At 46.0% G+C, this 23106-nt stretch overlaps 8 non-coding genes and 1 pseudogene across 8 annotated transcripts; all 9 read left to right on the top strand.

Moving 5' to 3' along the window:
- Nucleotides 1–6581: 6581 nt before the first annotated feature.
- Nucleotides 6582–6772, top strand: LOC141229625 (U2 spliceosomal RNA). Its single transcript, XR_012296280.1, has one exon. It is a non-coding gene; the product is annotated as a U2 spliceosomal RNA (small nuclear RNA).
- Nucleotides 6773–7884: 1112 nt separating this feature from the next.
- Nucleotides 7885–8075, top strand: LOC141229516 (U2 spliceosomal RNA). Its single transcript, XR_012296175.1, has one exon. It is a non-coding gene; the product is annotated as a U2 spliceosomal RNA (small nuclear RNA).
- Nucleotides 8076–9190: 1115 nt separating this feature from the next.
- LOC141229517 (U2 spliceosomal RNA) lies at nucleotides 9191–9381 on the top strand. The gene has a single exon (XR_012296176.1). It is a non-coding gene; the product is annotated as a U2 spliceosomal RNA (small nuclear RNA).
- A 1115-nt stretch (nucleotides 9382–10496) lies between these two features.
- Nucleotides 10497–10687, top strand: LOC141229518 (U2 spliceosomal RNA). Its single transcript, XR_012296177.1, has one exon. It is a non-coding gene; the product is annotated as a U2 spliceosomal RNA (small nuclear RNA).
- Nucleotides 10688–11802: 1115 nt separating this feature from the next.
- Nucleotides 11803–11993, top strand: LOC141229519 (U2 spliceosomal RNA). Its single transcript, XR_012296178.1, has one exon. It is a non-coding gene; the product is annotated as a U2 spliceosomal RNA (small nuclear RNA).
- A 6144-nt stretch (nucleotides 11994–18137) lies between these two features.
- Nucleotides 18138–18341, top strand: LOC141229675 (U2 spliceosomal RNA; annotated as a pseudogene).
- Nucleotides 18342–19456: 1115 nt separating this feature from the next.
- Nucleotides 19457–19647, top strand: LOC141229520 (U2 spliceosomal RNA). The gene has a single exon (XR_012296179.1). It is a non-coding gene; the product is annotated as a U2 spliceosomal RNA (small nuclear RNA).
- A 1115-nt stretch (nucleotides 19648–20762) lies between these two features.
- Nucleotides 20763–20953, top strand: LOC141229521 (U2 spliceosomal RNA). The gene has a single exon (XR_012296180.1). It is a non-coding gene; the product is annotated as a U2 spliceosomal RNA (small nuclear RNA).
- A 1118-nt stretch (nucleotides 20954–22071) lies between these two features.
- On the top strand, nucleotides 22072–22262 carry LOC141229522 (U2 spliceosomal RNA). The gene has a single exon (XR_012296181.1). It is a non-coding gene; the product is annotated as a U2 spliceosomal RNA (small nuclear RNA).
- Nucleotides 22263–23106: the final 844 nt, after the last annotated feature.

Raw genomic sequence — 23106 nt, forward strand, 5'->3', positions numbered from 1 at the left:
TTTATCACCTGAAGCTTTGTTTTAATGGGAGTCATAGAACTGTGATAGTAGCAGGAAAACATCCAGAAATCCTCGGAGGAGGTAGGATATGCGCCAAAACGCTGACCACCTCAGGCCTAGCCGCTACTACATACATGCGCTTGCATTCCAAGAAAACAAAGCAGATGCTAACTTGTATCATCATCATCATGGTCCTCACCTTGGCACTCTCAACTCCCCTGATGGAGAAGCCAGGGCCCACCAGAGGAGTCTGGTTCTCTGGTGGTCTCGTCCAATGCTGCCCTAAAGCAGGCCGGGCTAAGAAAAGTGTGTGGGGGGAAGTTGACAGGAGAAATAGGGGCGGCTGGGGACCGTTTATGCAAGCAAGCAGTATGGTATTGCAGCCTGGGGGTGGGTGGGTGGCAGGTTGCATACTTGCGCTTGCATTGCAAGGAATGGGAGAGGTACAATTGAACACTGCCCTGGGACAAGGACTTGAACGGGTATAGTTGCAAGTCTGCAACGACAGGTGCAGGGTGGGAGGCATCTTCGCATGTACCATGAACAGGGGTTTGGCATGCACACACTACAGCGGAATAGGCTGTCCTTCCCACTAAATGCACTGGGGAGGGCACAGGTAATGTTTTGGTATACACGCTTAATCTTATGTATAAGGCACAGAGGGAAAAATAGGGGCGGCTGGGGACTGAGTTTGAATACCTCGCTGCCGAAGCAGCCATGAGGTAGTGGCCAGCTTCGGCCTCCTCCAAACTAAAAGGCCCCATTTCAAGTGCAAGCTAGCAGTATGGCATTGCAGCCTGGGGGTGGGTGGGTGGCAGGCTGCACACTTATGCTTGCATTCCAAGATGCTAACTTTCATCATCATCCTGCTCCTCACCTTGGCACTCTCAACTCCCCTGATGGAGAAGCCAGGGCCTACCAGAGGAGTCTGGTTCTCTGGTGGTCTAGTCCAATGCTGCCCTAAAGCAGGCTGGGCTAAGAAAAGTGTGTGGGGGGAAGTTGACAGGAGAAATAGGGGCGGCTGGGGAACGTTTATGGACACCCGGCTGCCCCCAGGCGGCTGGGGACCGTGTGTGGACACCCGGCCGCGGGGCGGCTGGGGACCCAGTGTGGATGCCCGGCTACCTGGCGGCTGGGGACTGAGTATGGATTCCAGGCCGCCAACGCAGCCATGACGTGGTGGCCAGATTTCGCCTCCATATGCCTAAAAGGCCCAATTTCAAGTGAAATCAAGCAAGCAGTATGGTATTGCAGCCTGGGGGTGGGTGGGTGGCAGGCTGCATACTTGCGCTTGCATTGCAAGGAATGGGGGAGGTACAATTGAACAATACCCTGGGACAAGAACTTGCACGGGGATAGTTGCTAGTCTGCATCTTCTGACGCGGCAAGGATCATTTCTGATGGGCACACTTTTAGGCAGTGACCTGGGTGTCAGAGATGCTTCCAGGGGTATTCCCCATGCTGTTCCCATGTATTTTCAGCACTGTATGCATGTGTTACACAGCACATGGTCAGATAAGGTTGTAAAATGTTAAAATGACATTTCCCGGTGAATGCATTTGTCACGGTTGAAAGCAATACAAAAGTGCAAAAACGTCTAAAAAATGCTACTTGTTAACATAGCCCAAGGTGTGGAGGAGTATTTTTTGGGGGGGGGGTTATTTATTTTACCTTATACACAAGTCTTTACCCTGGAAAGGAAGTTCCTTAACATATTTCACAGTAAAGCAGTTTCAGTTTCATTTTTGAATGTTTTAAAAGACTGCCGTCAGTGCCGCGCCAAAAATGCTCAGGTCTCCCATAGACTAACATTGGGCTCGTTGCTCGGGTCGAGCACCCGAGTATCACGGCGAGCTCGGCCCGAGATTTGAGCACCCGAGCATTTTAGTGCTCGATCAACACTAGCGTGCACGGCTGCTGGTCCTCAAACCGGGTGGACCAATCGAAGCCTGGCGCGCCGTACACCCACTCAGGTGCCGGAGGTGGAGGCTCCGCGAGGGAACCCAGCAGAAGGTTCCTGACTTCAGTGCCCGGGAGTGGAGGTTCCGGGAGGGCAACAAGTGGAAGGTCCTCAGTCAGTGTCCGGGGGTGGAGGTTCCGGGCTGAGCAGCTGCTCCAGGGAGGGCATGGCGGGGTACGGAGAGTGTTGGTGTAGGAAGCCCAGGAGCAGGTCGGCGCTTGCAGCGCCTGGGACAGGGGATTTCTTCCCACCTGCTCCTGTGCTGCACACAGCCTCCTGGTATTCAGCGGGTTCCGCTGGGTTGCCGCTGCTGGCATCCTGTGCTGCTCTACACTGTGCTGCAAACTTCTCCAACAGCTCGCTCCTCCACTTGGTAACTGCTGCTTGCTGGGCCCGGTCCACTTGTTGGCTCAGCTCCAGAATCTCACTCTGGAGGAACTCCGCGTCCTCCGGGGATAACTTACTGGCTTCTCCCTCCAGGGTGAGGGGGTCGCTTGCCACGGCAGCAGGCCAGAGGCGGAGGCTTGATCCTGACTTCCGTCCATGTTGTCTGCCGGGTGCGGTCTGTCTAGACTGGTTAAGACCACACCCTGTCTCCATTCCTTCTTTCCTCCTCCTCCTCCTCTTTCGGGGGCGGTCCCATGGCAATCTGCTGTCGGTCACTCCTTGTGACGGCCTCCCTGCCTTGACGGACACATCTATGCGGACAGTCACAGTTGCAAGGGGCAGGGTATGCTTTTGGCGCCATTCTGGGACCTGGCCCACGATGGGAGGTTCCATACTGTTGTCTTTGATCACGCACATAATGGCGCCCGTTCTTCTGGGGCGGGCACCACATTCAGTATCATTACACAGTTCTTTAGGCACACTTCACCCACCGATAACGGGTTGGTCACTTATCTTGTTCATGACTCCAGAGCTAACGCGCCCCCTGGCAGCTGGGCCTATGGATGCCGGTATAGGGGATATCACCGTGGCTGGCCCGGTCCGTGACCCAGGGCGGTCAGTAAAAAGGGGAAGATATTGGAGGATCTGGGGAAAGTGTTTGTGACGCCACCTGTGGAATGCAGCCAAATGGAGCTGCCGCTGCGGAGCAGTCCTCTGGAGCTGATGTTACGGCAGCAGGGATGGTGTGGCTCTCCACAGGTAGAGCTTGCTCCTGGGCAGTGTAAGGCGGTGAAAGTTGCACTGGGCGTTGTAGTGCAGGGAGGGAAAGATGGCGCAGATAAAGAATGGACGGAGGCAGTGTGATGCAGTCATCCGAGTCTTTTCTCACAGTTCTTATGACAGTTCCATTGGTGCACTGTACAGTTGTCAGCCTCCCCACGTCGCGCTGCGTTCACCAGGCAGGGGTTCAGCACTTCCTCAGGTAGATTAGGAGCACCTGACAGAACTCCACTTTCTGTGTTCCTAGCTAGACAGTCTTCACACTGGGTCTGTCTCCCTCCTGCCCTGTGCTTCCCACTCTCAATCCCATTTGGGTGCTCTGAAGCCCCTCCTGTACGTTGGAGTTCCCGGACCTGCTTGTCCCTCACGGGGATTAGAATGAGGCTTCAGCAACTGACTATATAAGCCAGAAGCCTCCCAGCTAAGACCTGGAGTTACACGGCTGGACCAGGGGTCCGTCCCCTTCCTGCGGCTTACGATCCCTGTCTTCTGACAGATGCGGGGCATACGGGTGCCGTCCTGCACTCGCCGTACCCCCTAGGATCCCTTCCTTAGATCGGAGCCTACTCCTCTGCTCCCCTCCTGGGCCTCTAGCACTGGGCCCTGCTTGTGGAGCAGAGCTCCTAAAGAGACTCTGATCCCTGACTGTTCTCCACTGACTCCTCTACCGAACTCTCCTGCCACCCTAAAATGGCTCCCCTTTATATACCTACTACTATAGTGCTCCCTTAAACTACTTCCTCCACCCACACCCACTACTGGTTCCCCCTACCTCTGGGTTCCCCCTACTCCAGCCTGGGACAGGGCTCAGCAGTTGCGCTCATGCATGTTGCCCCTCCAGCCGGCCTGGAGCAGTGTAGTGTTGAATGCGGGTGTTGGGGTTCTGGGCAGCACTCCCTCCTTGTTATGTTCTGCTACCAGAGCTAAGGAAAGAGAGGAGATCTGTCCCTACAATAGAACTCAGCTGAATCCCTACGATGTAACAGGGAACCTGATCCTGCGATCAGACCTGCTAAAGTCCTAAGCTAGTCTGTACGGAGACCTATAGATGTGGGGAAGGAATCCCTACAAGTACTAAGGACTGGGAGGAAAATGGGACACCTCCTAACAGAAATAGTAGCAGACAGACGAACAAACAAAATATATAGAACATAGAGGTCCGTAGACCAAGCAAACTAACAGAGTTAGATACAGAGCACAGGCTAGCTAGAAAGTAGTTATACAATGAAGTCCAGCAAAGCCAGAAGGGCGGAGCAGGATAATATAGGCCAACAAGGTCATGTGACCAGCAAAGGAAAAAACCTAAGAGCAAGGTTCTAACACTCCTCACCTGAGAGAAGGAGACTCCACACCTCTGGGTGAGGTGCACTATCTCTGTGGTGACTGAACCATCAGGGGCACCACAATTACAAGTCCCATTGTTTTCTGTTTGATTAAAGTGGGCTAATATCTGGCTAATCTAGCTGCCCTAACAAATGTTCAGTTCAAATACCCGCTCCTTGTTCTCTAGGCACAAATTGCTTAGAGGCAGGCGATTACCCTCCTCCCCACAGAACACATGAGAACTCATCTGTATGTTGGGAGAGATGGCTGCTAGCCAAATAGTGTATGGCCAGGCCACAGCTATGCCACAAGGACTTGGCTGACTCCTTTTCAGTAGAGAGGAGCGGTGTTCGACTCGAACTGTTCGCCAATCTCAACTTCGAGCTGTTTTGGGCGGTGTTCGAGCCGTTCGGCGAACACGAACAATTTGAGAAAAATTCGGCTGTTCGAGGTTATGTTCGATAACTGTTCGTGCACCAAAATCATAACTGGATTTTTTCTCAGTAATGCTGAAAATTAATGTTAATACGCAGTTTGAGTGTACAGTGGGGTGGGGGGAGGGGCAGGGGATGGATCTCTGCATAAATAATGAAGATCTCCATTTTTTTTTCTCTTTCCCGCATTTGCAGTGGGGAGGTGCAATCTGTCAGCCTATCAGCAGCGCACACACGGAGCGAACTGCTTTTTTTCACACAAGCAAGGGCATGTGTCATTGGCAGTGTATGTCACATGTCCTTGCCCTATAAGACCCAGCCATTTTCCCCGTCACCACCATTTTCTCACTGCTGCAGCTGCGTGTTAGACTGCACTGCTGTTGCTGTGTGCGCTATACTTTGTGTTAATTTCAAGCCAATTTTCGCACAAATCTACAGATAGCTTGGGAGTAGGGAATAGTTGTGATTGCAGTCCTTTTGAGGACTAGGTTACATCAGTTCCTATCACTTTTTGCCAGGCAGGTCTGTACTAGTGCTGTGCAAGTTTTTTTCACAGCATTTGGCTAAATCTAGCAAAGCAAATCCTTTTTGGCCTCTTGCAGTGTGTGTTAGTCAGTGGAGTAGCCTATCTGTGTTGCAAGCTACACCACCTGTGTATAGAATGCAAATTTTTTTACTGCACCTAGTGAAGGAAAACCTTTTAGGCATAGCATCATTCTATTAGTCCATCTATACTTACCTACACCAGGTTGGAAATTCAAAATAATTTTTATCTGCATCTTGCTCTGAAAAAAAAATATTTTGGCTTGTAGCAGTGTGTGGGACTTGTTCTATTAGTCCATCTATACTAACCTCCACCAGGTTGCAAATTCAAAATATTTTTTTTCTGCATCTAACCCAGTCAATACTTTTGGGCTAATACCACAGTTTGGCCACTCAGCTCTGCTCGGTTCCCATTCATTGTTTTTTGTGCAAACAACTCCAGAGTTGTCAATTAGTTCAGAGGTCCCCAACCGCCGGTCCGCGGACCAGGACCGGGCCGTTGGGGTTTTTCAGCCGGTCCGCGGGGAGAGGGGGCCCCTCCAGCCTCCAGCAGGGCCGCCATCAGGGCATGACTGCCCTGACTCCAGTATGGGGCCCGGCCGGTAGGAGCCCCCTCGGAGCCCCCCTCTTGTGCTTCTCTCTTGCTTATGGCGGTCTCTGTGAGCTTCTCAGCGACATTCAGCCAGCCAGGTATCCTGCCTGCAGTAGATGGAATGTGGCAATGGAACGCTGGCTGCGCGTGTCATAATAGGCTCTGAGCCTTTATATACCTGTGCACAGCAGCAGCCACCTTCAGTCTGCTGCTGGACAGCCAGCAGCAGCAGCAGCAGGAGAGGTATGTAATCAGGAGCCCTCCTGCTAAGGGTAGACAGCTGCTCGTTCCACCCCACCCCCCGCCTTAATTGGTTCTCCTCCCTTCCAACGGTGTTGAGGCGGGTGGGAACAGCAGGGGGTGAAGGTGCTGTGTTTAAAGAGGTGGAGTTATGCAGATCTAAAACGCGTGGATTGCAGCAGCAGCAAGCCGAAAAGTGCAGGCATGTAAGGGATCTAGAGGTTGACAACATGTCTTCTTAACGGGAGTCCAGGAGCTCATCTCCACAAATGGACTTTTCAGGATCCTTGGGTGGCTCCGTAGTTTGAAACCAATTCTGGTAATCGTTTCTCGGCCTTTTGGCTAAGATCAAGTGTAGTATCTGTTCTTATCAGTTTAATATCTGATACGTCCCCTATCTGGGGACCATATATTAAATGGATTTTTAGAACAGGGAGATGGAAAAAGAGCTTGCTCTGTCCACTCCACGCATTGACCTGGTATTGCAGTATCTCCAGGACCGGTGCACCCCTTCTTTAATGCAGTTTCTAAAATCAGAAAGAATTGAATTCAATGTTTTTTGTTCATTTTGCTTGTTTGTCGGATTTTGGGATGGACTCTTTGGCTTTGCTTTTCTTCTCCTCATTGGATTTTTCATGTTCAAAGTTGCAGAAGCCAGATTACAAGCTCATTTTGGTTCAACTTCAGCAACTGTGCATTGCATTGCCATGTAATGTGATGCAATGCTATCTTTCTAGCTCTCCCTTTTTACTTCCTTTTGGATAAACAGACATATTAGGCAAGCATTTTGGAGCTTTCACCTAAATAACTACAGGTGGTGAGATAAGCTGCACAATATAATTGACCTTTCAGTATATTGTTGCACACACACCATCTATTTAGCAAATGCCCTTGTTATCAACAGCAGCCTTTTAAACTCACCTGAGCTAACAGGTATGTGCGCTGGTTACTCTGCTGCGCTTAAAATTTCTTTTTTGGTTTGCTACAATGCCTTTTCTGAAATGTTGTCTCCCTCTGCTGGAACACTGACTTCTTTCATTTAATGCCTGCAGACTATAAAAGAGAACCCAACCCAAAAAGTTTGGTTGATTAGTCTGTGGCATTCTGTTAAACTGTTGCTTATGGCGGTCTCTGTGAGCTTCTCAGCGACATTCAGCCAGCCAGGTATCCTGCCTGCAGTAGATGGAATGTGGCAATGGAACGCTGGCTGCGCGTGTCATAATAGGCTCTGAGCCTTTATATACCTGTGCACAGCAGCAGCCACCTTCAGTCTGCTGCTGGACAGCCAGCAGCAGCAGCAGGAGAGGTATGTAATCAGGAGCCCTCCTGCTAAGGGTAGACAGCTGCTCGTTCCACCCCACCCCCCGCCTTAATTGGTTCTCCTCCCTTCCAACGGTGTTGAGGCGGGTGGGAACAGCAGGGGGTGAAGGTGCTGTGTTTAAAGAGGTGGAGTTATGCAGATCTAAAACGCGTGGATTGCAGCAGCAGCAAGCCGAAAAGTGCAGGCATGTAAGGGATCTAGAGGTTGACAACATGTCTTCTTAACGGGAGTCCAGGAGCTCATCTCCACAAATGGACTTTTCAGGATCCTTGGGTGGCTCCGTAGTTTGAAACCAATTCTGGTTATCGCTTCTCGGCCTTTTGGCTAAGATCAAGTGTAGTATCTGTTCTTATCAGTTTAATATCTGATACGTCCCCTATCTGGGGACCATATATTAAATGGATTTTTAGAACAGGGAGATGGAAAAAGAGCTTGCTCTGTCCACTCCACGCATTGACCTGGTATTGCAGTATCTCCAGGACCGGTGCACCCCTTCTTTAATGCAGTTTCTAAAATCAGAAAGAATTGAATTCAATGTTTTTTGTTCATTTTGCTTGTTTGTTGGATTTTGGGATGGACTCTTTGGCTTTGCTTTTCTTCTCCTCATTGGATTTTTCATGTTCAAAGTTGCAGAAGCCAGATTACAAGCTCATTTTGGTTCAACTTCAGCAACTGTGCATTGCATTGCCATGTAATGTGATGCAATGCTATCTTTCTAGCTCTCCCTTTTTACTTCCTTTTGGATAAACAGACATATTAGGCAAGCATTTTGGAGCTTTCACCTAAATAACTACAGGTGGTGAGATAAGCTGCACAATATAATTGACTTTTCAGTATATTGTTGCACACACACCATCTATTTAGCAAATGCCCTTGTTATCAACAGCAGCCTTTTAAACTCACCTGAGCTAACAGGTATGTGCGCTGGTTACTCTGCTGCGCTTAAAATTTCTTTTTTGGTTTGCTACAATGCCTTTTCTGAAACGTTGTCTCCCTCTGCTGGAACACTGACTTCTTTCATTTAATGCCTGCAGACTATAAAAGAGAACCCAACCCAAAAAGTTTGGTTGATTAGTCTGTGGCATTCTGTTAAACTGTTGCTTATGGCGGTCTCTGTGAGCTTCTCAGCGACATTCAGCCAGCCAGGTATCCTGCCTGCAGTAGATGGAATGTGGCAATGGAACGCTGGCTGCGCGTGTCATAATAGGCTCTGAGCCTTTATATACCTGTGCACAGCAGCAGCCACCTTCAGTCTGCTGCTGGACAGCCAGCAGCAGCAGCAGCAGGAGAGGTATGTAATCAGGAGCCCTCCTGCTAAGGGTAGACAGCTGCTCGTTCCACCCCACCCCCCGCCTTAATTGGTTCTCCTCCCTTCCAACGGTGTTGAGGCGGGTGGGAACAGCAGGGGGTGAAGGTGCTGTGTTTAAAGAGGTGGAGTTATGCAGATCTAAAACGCGTGGATTGCAGCAGCAGCAAGCCGAAAAGTGCAGGCATGTAAGGGATCTAGAGGTTGACAACATGTCTTCTTAACGGGAGTCCAGGAGCTCATCTCCACAAATGGACTTTTCAGGATCCTTGGGTGGCTCCGTAGTTTGAAACCAATTCTGGTTATCGCTTCTCGGCCTTTTGGCTAAGATCAAGTGTAGTATCTGTTCTTATCAGTTTAATATCTGATACGTCCCCTATCTGGGGACCATATATTAAATGGATTTTTAGAACAGGGAGATGGAAAAAGAGCTTGCTCTGTCCACTCCACGCATTGACCTGGTATTGCAGTATCTCCAGGACCGGTGCACCCCTTCTTTAATGCAGTTTCTAAAATCAGAAAGAATTGAATTCAATGTTTTTTGTTCATTTTGCTTGTTTGTCGGATTTTGGGATGGACTCTTTGGCTTTGCTTTTCTTCTCCTCATTGGATTTTTCATGTTCAAAGTTGCAGAAGCCAGATTACAAGCTCATTTTGGTTCAACTTCAGCAACTGTGCATTGCATTGCCATGTAATGTGATGCAATGCTATCTTTCTAGCTCTCCCTTTTTACTTCCTTTTGGATAAACAGACATATTAGGCAAGCATTTTGGAGCTTTCACCTAAATAACTACAGGTGGTGAGATAAGCTGCACAATATAATTGACCTTTCAGTATATTGTTGCACACACACCATCTATTTAGCAAATGCCCTTGTTATCAACAGCAGCCTTTTAAACTCACCTGAGCTAACAGGTATGTGCGCTGGTTACTCTGCTGCGCTTAAAATTTCTTTTTTGGTTTGCTACAATGCCTTTTCTGAAACGTTGTCTCCCTCTGCTGGAACACTGACTTCTTTCATTTAATGCCTGCAGACTATAAAAGAGAACCCAACCCAAAAAGTTTGGTTGATTAGTCTGTGGCATTCTGTTAAACTGTTGCTTATGGCGGTCTCTGTGAGCTTCTCAGCGACATTCAGCCAGCCAGGTATCCTGCCTGCAGTAGATGGAATGTGGCAATGGAACGCTGGCTGCGCGTGTCATAATAGGCTCTGAGCCTTTATATACCTGTGCACAGCAGCAGCCACCTTCAGTCTGCTGCTGGACAGCCAGCAGCAGCAGCAGCAGGAGAGGTATGTAATCAGGAGCCCTCCTGCTAAGGGTAGACAGCTGCTCGTTCCACCCCACCCCCCGCCTTAATTGGTTCTCCTCCCTTCCAACGGTGTTGAGGCGGGTGGGAACAGCAGGGGGTGAAGGTGCTGTGTTTAAAGAGGTGGAGTTATGCAGATCTAAAACGCGTGGATTGCAGCAGCAGCAAGCCGAAAAGTGCAGGCATGTAAGGGATCTAGAGGTTGACAACATGTCTTCTTAACGGGAGTCCAGGAGCTCATCTCCACAAATGGACTTTTCAGGATCCTTGGGTGGCTCCGTAGTTTGAAACCAATTCTGGTTATCGCTTCTCGGCCTTTTGGCTAAGATCAAGTGTAGTATCTGTTCTTATCAGTTTAATATCTGATACGTCCCCTATCTGGGGACCATATATTAAATGGATTTTTAGAACAGGGAGATGGAAAAAGAGCTTGCTCTGTCCACTCCACGCATTGACCTGGTATTGCAGTATCTCCAGGACCGGTGCACCCCTTCTTTAATGCAGTTTCTAAAATCAGAAAGAATTGAATTCAATGTTTTTTGTTCATTTTGCTTGTTTGTCGGATTTTGGGATGGACTCTTTGGCTTTGCTTTTCTTCTCCTCATTGGATTTTTCATGTTCAAAGTTGCAGAAGCCAGATTACAAGCTCATTTTGGTTCAACTTCAGCAACTGTGCATTGCATTGCCATGTAATGTGATGCAATGCTATCTTTCTAGCTCTCCCTTTTTACTTCCTTTTGGATAAACAGACATATTAGGCAAGCATTTTGGAGCTTTCACCTAAATAACTACAGGTGGTGAGATAAGCTGCACAATATAATTGACCTTTCAGTATATTGTTGCACACACACCATCTATTTAGCAAATGCCCTTGTTATCAACAGCAGCCTTTTAAACTCACCTGAGCTAACAGGTATGTGCGCTGGTTACTCTGCTGCGCTTAAAATTTCTTTTTTGGTTTGCTACAATGCCTTTTCTGAAACGTTGTCTCCCTCTGCTGGAACACTGACTTCTTTCATTTAATGCCTGCAGACTATAAAAGAGAACCCAACCCAAAAAGTTTGGTTGATTAGTCTGTGGCATTCTGTTAAACTGTTGCTTATGGCGGTCTCTGTGAGCTTCTCAGCGACATTCAGCCAGCCAGGTATCCTGCCTGCAGTAGATGGAATGTGGCAATGGAACGCTGGCTGCGCGTGTCATAATAGGCTCTGAGCCTTTATATACCTGTGCACAGCAGCAGCCACCTTCAGTCTGCTGCTGGACAGCCAGCAGCAGCAGCAGCAGGAGAGGTATGTAATCAGGAGCCCTCCTGCTAAGGGTAGACAGCTGCTCGTTCCACCCCACCCCCCGCCTTAATTGGTTCTCCTCCCTTCCAACGGTGTTGAGGCGGGTGGGAACAGCAGGGGGTGAAGGTGCTGTGTTTAAAGAGGTGGAGTTATGCAGATCTAAAACGCGTGGATTGCAGCAGCAGCAAGCCGAAAAGTGCAGGCATGTAAGGGATCTAGAGGTTGACAACATGTCTTCTTAACGGGAGTCCAGGAGCTCATCTCCACAAATGGACTTTTCAGGATCCTTGGGTGGCTCCGTAGTTTGAAACCAATTCTGGTTATCGCTTCTCGGCCTTTTGGCTAAGATCAAGTGTAGTATCTGTTCTTATCAGTTTAATATCTGATACGTCCCCTATCTGGGGACCATATATTAAATGGATTTTTAGAACAGGGAGATGGAAAAAGAGCTTGCTCTGTCCACTCCACGCATTGACCTGGTATTGCAGTATCTCCAGGACCGGTGCACCCCTTCTTTAATGCAGTTTCTAAAATCAGAAAGAATTGAATTCAATGTTTTTTGTTCATTTTGCTTGTTTGTCGGATTTTGGGATGGACTCTTTGGCTTTGCTTTTCTTCTCCTCATTGGATTTTTCATGTTCAAAGTTGCAGAAGCCAGATTACAAGCTCATTTTGGTTCAACTTCAGCAACTGTGCATTGCATTGCCATGTAATGTGATGCAATGCTATCTTTCTAGCTCTCCCTTTTTACTTCCTTTTGGATAAACAGACATATTAGGCAAGCATTTTGGAGCTTTCACCTAAATAACTACAGGTGGTGAGATAAGCTGCACAATATAATTGACCTTTCAGTATATTGTTGCACACACACCATCTATTTAGCAAATGCCCTTGTTATCAACAGCAGCCTTTTAAACTCACCTGAGCTAACAGGTATGTGCGCTGGTTACTCTGCTGCGCTTAAAATTTCTTTTTTGGTTTGCTACAATGCCTTTTCTGAAACGTTGTCTCCCTCTGCTGGAACACTGACTTCTTTCATTTAATGCCTGCAGACTATAAAAGAGAACCCAACCCAAAAAGTTTGGTTGATTAGTCTGTGGCATTCTGTTAAACTGTTGCTTATGGCGGTCTCTGTGAGCTTCTCAGCGACATTCAGCCAGCCAGGTATCCTGCCTGCAGTAGATGGAATGTGGCAATGGAACGCTGGCTGCGCGTGTCATAATAGGCTCTGAGCCTTTATATACCTGTGCACAGAAGCAGCCACCTTCAGTCTGCTGCTGGACAGCCAGCAGCAGCAGCAGCAGGAGAGGTATGTAATCAGGAGCCCTCCTGCTAAGGGTAGACAGCTGCTCGTTCCACCCCACCCCCCGCCTTAATTGGTTCTCCTCCCTTCCAACGGTGTTGAGGCGGGTGGGAACAGCAGGGGGTGAAGGTGCTGTGTTTAAAGAGGTGGAGTTTTGCAGATCTAAAACGCGTGGATTGCAGCAGCAGCAAGCCGAAAAGTGCAGGCATGTAAGGGATCTAGAGGTTGACAACATGTCTTCTTAACGGGAGTCCAGGAGCTCATCTCCACAAATGGACTTTTCAGGATCCTTGGGTGGCTCCGTAGTTTGAAACCAATTCTGGTTATCGCTTCTCGGCCTTTTGGCTCAGATCGGGGTGTTTGCCTCGGTCTGGGCTGAGGGTTGCGTATTTTCGGCTCGTGTGGTGGAGAAAGAGATCCGTGCTTTGGGCATTACAATGGCGGCTGTAAAGAATACCGTGCGATTGGAGGTTATTGAGGACCACAGACATAACATCGGCTTGGAATTTATTGTCCGGAATATAGTGATGGAATTGACGGGATTTAAACTGGAGAAGATTTTTTGTATCCAGGAGTTTCCTAAAGCTGGTAATTATGACATTTCTTTCTACTTGGAAGCAGACTGTTTGACTTTCTTTCAGCGTTTAAAAGAGAAAAGACATCATGAGTATTTACAATTTATAATCCCTAAGCCTTTGTTTTCTAATATTGAAAGGCCCATTACTGTACACATGTATAACCCGTTTGTGGAGATCCCTTTGATTAGAGCTTTCTTATCACGGTATTGCTCAGTAATAAGGGGGGGAATCATGCAAAAGAATATTTTTGCTGTTTTCAATGGGAATGTGAAATTTTGGGCTCGTTTCAAATCTGACCCTGAGGGTATTGGTGGAACCATGCACCCACCTGCAAATTTCTCCATTGGAGGAAATAGAGGATTCCTACATTATCCTGGTCAGCCCTCTTTTTGTAGGAAATGTTTTTGTTATGGCCATATAGCTGCGGAATGTACCTCTGATGTAACTTGTAGGAATTGTAAAAAATCAGGGCATGAAGCCTTTGAATGTCCCTATCCTGCAATATGTGACTTATGTGGTGAAAATGGCCACACTTGTAGATCATGTCCTAATGTTAGCTGTCAGGTTTTTTTGGCGCGTCTTAATACTGAGAGACGTAGGACATGGGGGGAGAGACAGGGGGCTCCTCAGGCACAGGAGGGCCCTACTGAAATCCCTCGTGTTGTTCCTGAAACTACTACAATGGTGGAGGAAGTGGTGGATTTTATTCCCACTGTGGCTGAGGTGCATGATATCACTGTAGAGGGAAATCTTGGAGACCAGGTGCAGCCTGACGTGGGTGTGGCACCACCTGTAGAGTTGCCTTCTGGGTCAGGGGCTGAGACGGCTCTCAGTGAGGTAATTGAGGAGGTGGAAAGCTCTGAGGAGATGTCTGCCCCAAGTTCCGTTGACATACAGTGGTCAGTTTCTCCAGAGGAAATAGAGGCTGCCAGGATGCCTTCAGCTGAAAATGCTGCCATCGTTTGTAAAGCCTTGGCCAAACAGAAGAAGACTGGTAAAACTGTAAAGAGGTTACGAAAGAAGAAATTTGAGTCTTTTGAGTCTCACAACCCTTTTTCCGTCCTATCTGACTCTGGGGAGGACTCACATTTGAATGAACCTTATAAGGCCACTCCCATATCACCTAGTGAAGGTTTCTTAGAGGAAAAGGATGTGGCAGGCTTGGAGAGCCTATTTGAATTTTCTGAGGTGGCCTGAGACATGTTGATTTCCTTTTCTGGTCTTCCCGGTCTCCATAACCTGCATTGACACCTATGGTCCTGCGGCTGAAAATAATCTCCCAGAATGTACGTATGTTTGCATCAGCGACAAAGCGTGCCACTGTTCTGGACTATTTGGCATCTAAGGGCTGTGACATTATATGTGTTCAAGAATGTGGTTTATCTAAATTTCCTAAACAAAATGAGTGGCTGTATGGGGAGGCAGTGTGGTCCTTTTCTAATACTAACAGAAATGATGGCATTGGAATCCTTATCCAAAACAGAGACATTCGCTTAAAACAGAAAACTATTATTCTGGAAGGAAGATGTGCTTGTATCACTCTATCATACCTTGGTTGGGACTTTAAACTAATTTGCATATATGCAAATGTGGATAAAAATGAGCGCTTATCACTCTTCAAAAAATTGACTTTTTTTTTGCATGGCAAGTTGCCTATTTTTGTTATTGGTGACTTTAACTGTATTTTTTCAAAAGAAGCAAGGGCAGGTTCATGGCAATCTAAAGTGGATGTTACAGGTAATCTATGGAACCAAATGACTAAAGACTTCTCCCTTAGGGATGCTGTGTCGGAGAAGCCGGGACCTTTTACATATCATTCAGATGATGGCCATGCCGAGTCTAGACTGGACTATTTTTTTGTTTCCTCACCGGCAGTTAAATGTGTTAAGTATTCCCAAGAGAAAGTTTGCTTCTCTGATCATGAGTGTTTGCTTGGGGTGTTTGAGGTGGATGTTTTTTTCTATGGCAAAGGGAGGTGGCGGATGAATGTGAGTGTTCTGGATGACAAGCAAGTTTTCAGGTGTTTTTCAAAAAAATACCATGGTTGGGTGAGGAGGAAAAGGGATTTTTGCAATATCTTGGAATGGTGGGTGTGGGTCAAGGTTAGAATTAGGGATTTTTTCAGGAAAATTGGCTATATTAAGGCTAAAAAGAAGAGATTATTATATACACAAATAAATAGGAGGATTTCCTTTTTGCATGAATGTAGAGCTATGGGTATAGATGTTAAAAGTGAGTTGGTTAAAATGAAGAACGAAATGGGTGATTGGATGTTTGGACGAGGAAAGGAAATCATATTCCGGTCGAGAGTGAAGTTTAGGGAACAGAATGAGAAATGTACGCGCTTCTTTTTTAAGAAAATGTGTGGTGGTAAACGGGATATGCATGTGTTAGTGAATGATAAGGGTGATGAGGTACATGGTGAGGGAGTGATCAAGGAAGTGGTTAATTTTTATAAAGGCTTGTATGGGGAGAAAAAGTGTGATTTGGGGAACGAGAATGAGTTTTTGCAGGTACTTGGAAATTTTGTTACAGAAAGTGAAAGTCAGGCTTTGATGGATGATTTAACAGAGAAAGAATTGTTGGGTGTGATCTCCAAGTCTCCGAAGAACAAATCCCCTGGGCAGGATGGAATCCCATGTGATTTTTATGCAAAATATTGGGACGTTGTTTCTCAGGATCTGTTTGAAGTCATGAAATCCTTGTTTGCCGGAGTGAGTATGCCTGAGTGTATGAAGGGAGGTTTGGTTGTGTTATTGTTTAAAAAAGGTGATAGAAAGAGGCTAGCCAACTGGAGACCAATTACGCTGCTTAATGCTGATTATAAGATTTTTGCGAAAATTTTGGCTTGTCGTATGAGAGAAGTGATAGCATCTGTGATTGAGGAGGAACAAGTGTGTGCAGTGCCTGAACGGAGGATACAAGAGAACATTTGTCTGGTGAGGGATGTGCTAGAGGATTGTAAGAGTAGAAAGAAAGGTGTGATTGTATGTGCGCTTGACTTTGAAAAGGCCTTTGATTGTGTGGCTCATGTGTTTTTGTTTAATGTGTTGTTGAAGATGGGCTTTCCAGAGCGCTTGGTTAGATTGATTATGGGAATGTATGAGGGTGCTAGAAGTGTGGTGCAGGTGAATGGTTTTTTATCTGAGTCTTTTGAAATATTGTCAGGGGTGAGGCAGGGATGCCCGCTTTCTCCAATCATGTTTATTTGTGTGATGGAGCCTCTTCTCCAGCTTATTAGAAGGGATACAGTTTTAAAGGGGTTTTTGATCCCTGGCTGTGATGGTAAGGCTATTAAAGTGATTGGTTATATGGATGATGTGTGTGTGTTGTGTGATTCTGAGAGTGATGTCGCAAGGGTTAAATGGTTAGTCCAATGTTTTTGTGTGGCCTCTGCTTTCAAAATAAATTGGGAAAAAAGTAAGGTTAAGGGATTTTTTAGTAGTAAAAAAGTGAGTGATGCAGATATGGAATGTGTGGAAGGGGGGATTAAAGTGTTGGGGGTGTGTCTGGATGAGAGTTTAAAAGGGGACAAGAGTTGGGAGGATCTGGGTGGTAAAATTGCAAGGAAATTGGAATTATGGCGTCTGCGTGATCTGTCCTTTACTGGGAAAATTTTAATCATTAAAAGTATCATTCTCCCTATGCTTATTTATGTAGCTTTGATTTTTCCCCCATCTGTTTGAGTTTTGAAGAAGATTAATAGATTACTTTTTGTGTTCCTTTGGGGCAGTAATATAGAGAAGGCCAAGAGGGAATTTCTTCATAGGTGTAAAAGGAATGGTGGCCTAGGATTCCCTAACATCGAGACTTTTATTGGTCTGAATTGTATTAGTTTTTTTGCAGGACTTTTATTAAAGCAATCCAAGGCTGCATGTATGTGTAGATACCTTGGGGGCTCCGTCTTCCATCGGTTAAAATGGATGAATTATGATAACTGTAAACCTACTGCTTATGTATGCCCTTATTGGTACCTACAATTGGAATGTTTTATCAAAAAATTTCATCTTGAGAAAGTTCAGATGGTGAGTTTTCTGAAGAATAAAAGCATGGTGAAAAGGATGTGTGCGGATAATAGGATGTGTGAAATTAATGGGTTAAGGTCAGCTGAAGCGGAGGATGTCTGGTGTAAGCTGGTCAAACATGATATGTCTAACAAACAGAAAGATTTAGTTTGGATGTCTTTGCATGGGATTTTACCTGTGAGGAGTGTACAAAAAAGGAAAGGGTTGGCGGTGTCTGAAAGGTGTCCGAGAGAGCGGTGTGGGTGTAATGAAGAGGTCCATCATGTTCTATGGTCATGTAGGTTTGCGAAGGATGTTTGGTCTAAATTGGGTGGGTTATGTATGGAATTGACTGGGGTGAAACGTTTGAATTTTGAAATTGTCATGTTTGGGTTATGCATGTTAAACCGTGAAAAGGATAGGATTTTGTGGCTGTTTTTGGCTTGTGTGAAGGAGGTTTTGTGGAATTGCCGGAACTTGTATGTGTTTAAAAATGAGCGTTTTGAGGTGGATGATTGTGTTAAAATGGTCCTTGAGAAGTTATATTTCTATTATAAGTGTGATATGAAAGGTGGGATGGATGCAGAGGGAGTATGGAAATTCCGGAAATGGAAACATATAATTAGTCTGTAATTTTGTTTTTTTCTGATGTGTATATTGCATTTTTTCAATTTAACTGGATAATAAAAGAAACCATCATGATGAGTTTTAAACGATAAATGATTGTGGAATGGTTGTTTTTTTCAGATGAGGAGACGACCTTTTATTCTGCATTATTGTTTTAAACCTGAATGGTTTTGTAAAAAAAAAAAAAAAAAAAAAATCTGTTCTTATCAGTTTAATATCTGATACGTCCCCTATCTGGGGACCATATATTAAATGGATTTTTAGAACAGGGAGATGGAAAAAGAGCTTGCTCTGTCCACTCCACGCATTGACCTGGTATTGCAGTATCTCCAGGACCGGTGCACCCCTTCTTTAATGCAGTTTCTAAAATCAGAAAGAATTGAATTCAATGTTTTTTGTTCATTTTGCTTGTTTGTCGGATTTTGGGATGGACTCTTTGGCTTTGCTTTTCTTCTCCTCATTGGATTTTTCATGTTCAAAGTTGCAGAAGCCAGATTACAAGCTCATTTTGGTTCAACTTCAGCAACTGTGCATTGCATTGCCATGTAATGTGATGCAATGCTATCTTTCTAGCTCTCCCTTTTTACTTCCTTTTGGATAAACAGACATATTAGGCAAGCATTTTGGAGCTTTCACCTAAATAACTACAGGTGGTGAGATAAGCTGCACAATATAATTGACCTTTCAGTATATTGTTGCACACACACCATCTATTTAGCAAATGCCCTTGTTATCAACAGCAGCCTTTTAAACTCACCTGAGCTAACAGGTATGTGCGCTGGTTACTCTGCTGCGCTTAAAATTTCTTTTTTGGTTTGCTACAATGCCTTTTCTGAAACGTTGTCTCCCTCTGCTGGAACACTGACTTCTTTCATTTAATGCCTGCAGACTATAAAAGAGAACCCAACCCAAAAAGTTTGGTTGATTAGTCTGTGGCATTCTGTTAAACTGTTGCTTATGGCGGTCTCTGTGAGCTTCTCAGCGACATTGAGCCAGCCAGGTATCCTGCCTGCAGTAGATGGAATGTGGCAATGGAACGCTGGCTGCGCGTGTCATAATAGGCTCTGAGCCTTTATATACCTGTGCACAGCAGCAGCCACCTTCAGTCTGCTGCTGGACAGCCAGCAGCAGCAGCAGCAGGAGAGGTATGTAATCAGGAGCCCTCCTGCTAAGGGTAGACAGCTGCTCGTTCCACCCCACCCCCCGCCTTAATTGGTTCTCCTCCCTTCCAACGGTGTTGAGGCGGGTGGGAACAGCAGGGGGTGAAGGTGCTGTGTTTAAAGAGGTGGAGTTATGCAGATCTAAAACGCGTGGATTGCAGCAGCAGCAAGCCGAAAAGTGCAGGCATGTAAGGGATCTAGAGGTTGACAACATGTCTTCTTAACGGGAGTCCAGGAGCTCATCTCCACAAATGGACTTTTCAGGATCCTTGGGTGGCTCCATAGTTTGAAACCAATTCTGGTTATCGCTTCTCGGCCTTTTGGCTAAGATCAAGTGTAGTATCTGTTCTTATCAGTTTAATATCTGATACGTCCCCTATCTGGGGACCATATATTAAATGGATTTTTAGAACAGGGAGATGGAAAAAGAGCTTGCTCTGTCCACTCCACGCATTGACCTGGTATTGCAGTATCTCCAGGACCGGTGCACCCCTTCTTTAATGCAGTTTCTAAAATCAGAAAGAATTGAATTCAATGTTTTTTGTTCATTTTGCTTGTTTGTCGGATTTTGGGATGGACTCTTTGGCTTTGCTTTTCTTCTCCTCATTGGATTTTTCATGTTCAAAGTTGCAGAAGCCAGATTACAAGCTCATTTTGGTTCAACTTCAGCAACTGTGCATTGCATTGCCATGTAATGTGATGCAATGCTATCTTTCTAGCTCTCCCTTTTTACTTCCTTTTGGATAAACAGACATATTAGGCAAGCATTTTGGAGCTTTCACCTAAATAACTACAGGTGGTGAGATAAGCTGCACAATATAATTGACCTTTCAGTATATTGTTGCACACACACCATCTATTTAGCAAATGCCCTTGTTATCAACAGCAGCCTTTTAAACTCACCTGAGCTAACAGGTATGTGCGCTGGTTACTCTGCTGCGCTTAAAATTTCTTGTTTGGTTTGCTACAATACCTTTTCTGAAACGTTGTCTCCCTCTGCTGGAACACTGACTTCTTTCATTTAATGCCTGCAGACTATAAAAGAGAACCCAACCCAAAAAGTTTGGTTGATTAGTCTGTGGCATTCTGTTAAACTGTTGCTTATGGGGGTCTCTGTGAGCTTCTCAGCGACATTCAGCCAGCCAGGTATCCTGCCTGCTGTAGATGGAATTTGGCAATGGAACGCTGGCTGCGCGTGTCATAATAGGCTCTGAGCCTTTATATACCTGTGCACAGCAGCAGCCACCTTCAGTCTGCTGCTGGACAGCCAGCAGCAGCAGCAGCAGGAGAGGTATGTAATCAGGAGCCCTCCTGCTAAGGGTAGACAGCTGCTCGTTCCACCCCACCCCCCGCCTTAATTGGTTCTCCTCCCTTCCAACGGTGTTGAGGCGGGTGGGAACAGCAGGGGGTGAAGGTGCTGTGTTTAAAGAGATGGAGTTATGCAGATCTAAAACGCGTGGATTGCAGCAGCAGCAAGCCGAAAAGTGCAGGCATGTAAGGGATCTAGAGGTTGACAACATGTCTTCTTAACGGGAGTCCAGGAGCTCATCTCCACAAATGAACTTTTCAGGATCCTTGGGTGGCTCCATAGTTTGAAACCAATTCTGGTTATCGCTTCTCGGCCTTTTGGCTAAGATCAAGTGTAGTATCTGTTCTTATCAGTTTAATATCTGATACGTCCCCTATCTGGGGACCATATATTAAATGGATTTTTAGAACAGGGAGATGGAAAAAGAGCTTGCTCTGTCCACTCCACGCATTGACCTGGTATTGCAGTATCTCCAGGACCGGTGCACCCCTTCTTTAATGCAGTTTCTAAAATCAGAAAGAATTGAATTCAATGTTTTTTGTTCATTTTGCTTGTTTGTCGGATTTTGGGATGGACTCTTTGGCTTTGCTTTTCTTCTCCTCATTGGGTTTTTCATGTTCAAAGTTGCAGAAGCCAGATTACAAGCTCATTTTGGTTCAACTTCAGCAACTGTGCATGGCATTGCCATGTAATGTGATGCAATGCTATCTTTCTAGCTCTCCCTTTTTACTTCCTTTTGGATAAACAGACATATTAGGCAAGCATTTTGGAGCTTTCACCTAAATAACTACAGGTGGTGAGATAAGCTGCACAATATAATTGACCTTTCAGTATATTGTTGCACACACACCATCTATTTAGCAAATGCCCTTGTTATCAACAGCAGCCTTTTAAAGTCACCTGAGCTAACAGGTATGTGCGCTGGTTACTCTGCTGCGCTTAAAATTTCTTTTTTGGTTTGCTACAATGCCTTTTCTGAAACGTTGTCTCCCTCTGCTGGAACACTGACTTCTTTCATTTAATGCCTGCAGACTATAAAAGAGAACCCAACCCAAAAAGTTTGGTTGATTAGTCTGTGGCATTCTGTTAAACTGTTGCTTATGGGGGTCTCTGTGAGCTTCTCAGCGACATTCAGCCAGCCAGGTATCCTGCCTGCAGTAGATGGAATGTGGCAATGGAACGCTGGCTGCGCGTGTCATAATAGGCTCTGAGCCTTTATATACCTGTGCACAGCAGCAGCCACCTTCAGTCTGCTGCTGGACAGCCAGCAGCAGCAGCAGCAGCAGGAGAGGTATGTAATCAGGAGCCCTCCTGCTAAGGGTAGACAGCTGCTCGTTCCACCCCACCCCCCGCCTTAATTGGTTCTCCTCCCTTCCAACGGTGTTGAGGCGGGTGGGAACAGCAGGGGGTGAAGGTGCTGTGTTTAAAGAGGTGGAGTCATGCAGATCTAAAACGCGTGGATTGCAGCAGCAGCAAGCCGAAAAGTGCAGGCATGTAAGGGATCTAGAGGTTGACAACATGTCTTCTTAACGGGAGTCCAGGAGCTCATCTCCACAAATGGACTTTTCAGGATCCTTGGGTGGCTCCGTAGTTTGAAACCAATTCTGGTTATCGCTTCTCGGCCTTTTGGCTAAGATCAAGTGTAGTATCTGTTCTTATCAGTTTAATATCTGATACGTCCCCTATCTGGGGACCATATATTAAATGGATTTTTAGAACAGGGAGATGGAAAAAGAGCTTGCTCTGTCCACTCCACGCATTGACCTGGTATTGCAGTATCTCCAGGACCGGTGCACCCCTTCTTTAATGCAGTTTCTAAAATCAGAAAGAATTGAATTCAATGTTTTTTGTTCATTTTGCTTGTTTGTCGGATTTTGGGATGGACTCTTTGGCTTTGCTTTTCTTCTCCTCATTGGATTTTTCATGTTCAAAGTTGCAGAAGCCAGATTACAAGCTCATTTTGGTTCAACTTCAGCAACTGTGCATTGCATTGCCATGTAATGTGATGCAATGCTATCTTTCTAGCTCTCCCTTTTTACTTCCTTTTGGATAAACAGACATATTAGGCAAGCATTTTGGAGCTTTCACCTAAATAACTACAGGTGGTGAGATAAGCTGCACAATATAATTGACCTTTCAGTATATTGTTGCACACACACCATCTATTTAGCAAATGCCCTTGTTATCAACAGCAGCCTTTTAAACTCACCTGAGCTAACAGGTATGTGCGCTGGTTACTCTGCTGCGCTTAAAATTTCTTTTTTGGTTTGCTACAATGCCTTTTCTGAAACGTTGTCTCCCTCTGCTGGAACACTGACTTCTTTCATTTAATGCCTGCAGACTATAAAAGAGAACCCAACCCAAAAAGTTTGGTTGATTAGTCTGTGGCATTCTGTTAAACTGTTGCTTATGGCGGTCTCTGTGAGCTTCTCAGCGACATTCAGCCAGCCAGGTATCCTGCCTGCAGTAGATGGAATGTGGCAATGGAACGCTGGCTGCGCGTGTCATAATAGGCTCTGAGCCTTTATATACCTGTGCACAGCAGCAGCCACCTTCAGTCTGCTGCTGGACAGCCAGCAGCAGCAGCAGCAGGAGAGGTATGTAATCAGGAGCCCTCCTGCTAAGGGTAGACAGCTGCTCGTTCC

Source organism: Phyllobates terribilis, unplaced genomic scaffold (assembly GCF_046119375.1).
Source record: "Phyllobates terribilis strain yellow unplaced genomic scaffold, ASM4611937v1 Scaffold_487__1_contigs__length_1357975, whole genome shotgun sequence".
NCBI classification, from domain to species: domain Eukaryota; kingdom Metazoa; phylum Chordata; class Amphibia; order Anura; family Dendrobatidae; genus Phyllobates; species Phyllobates terribilis.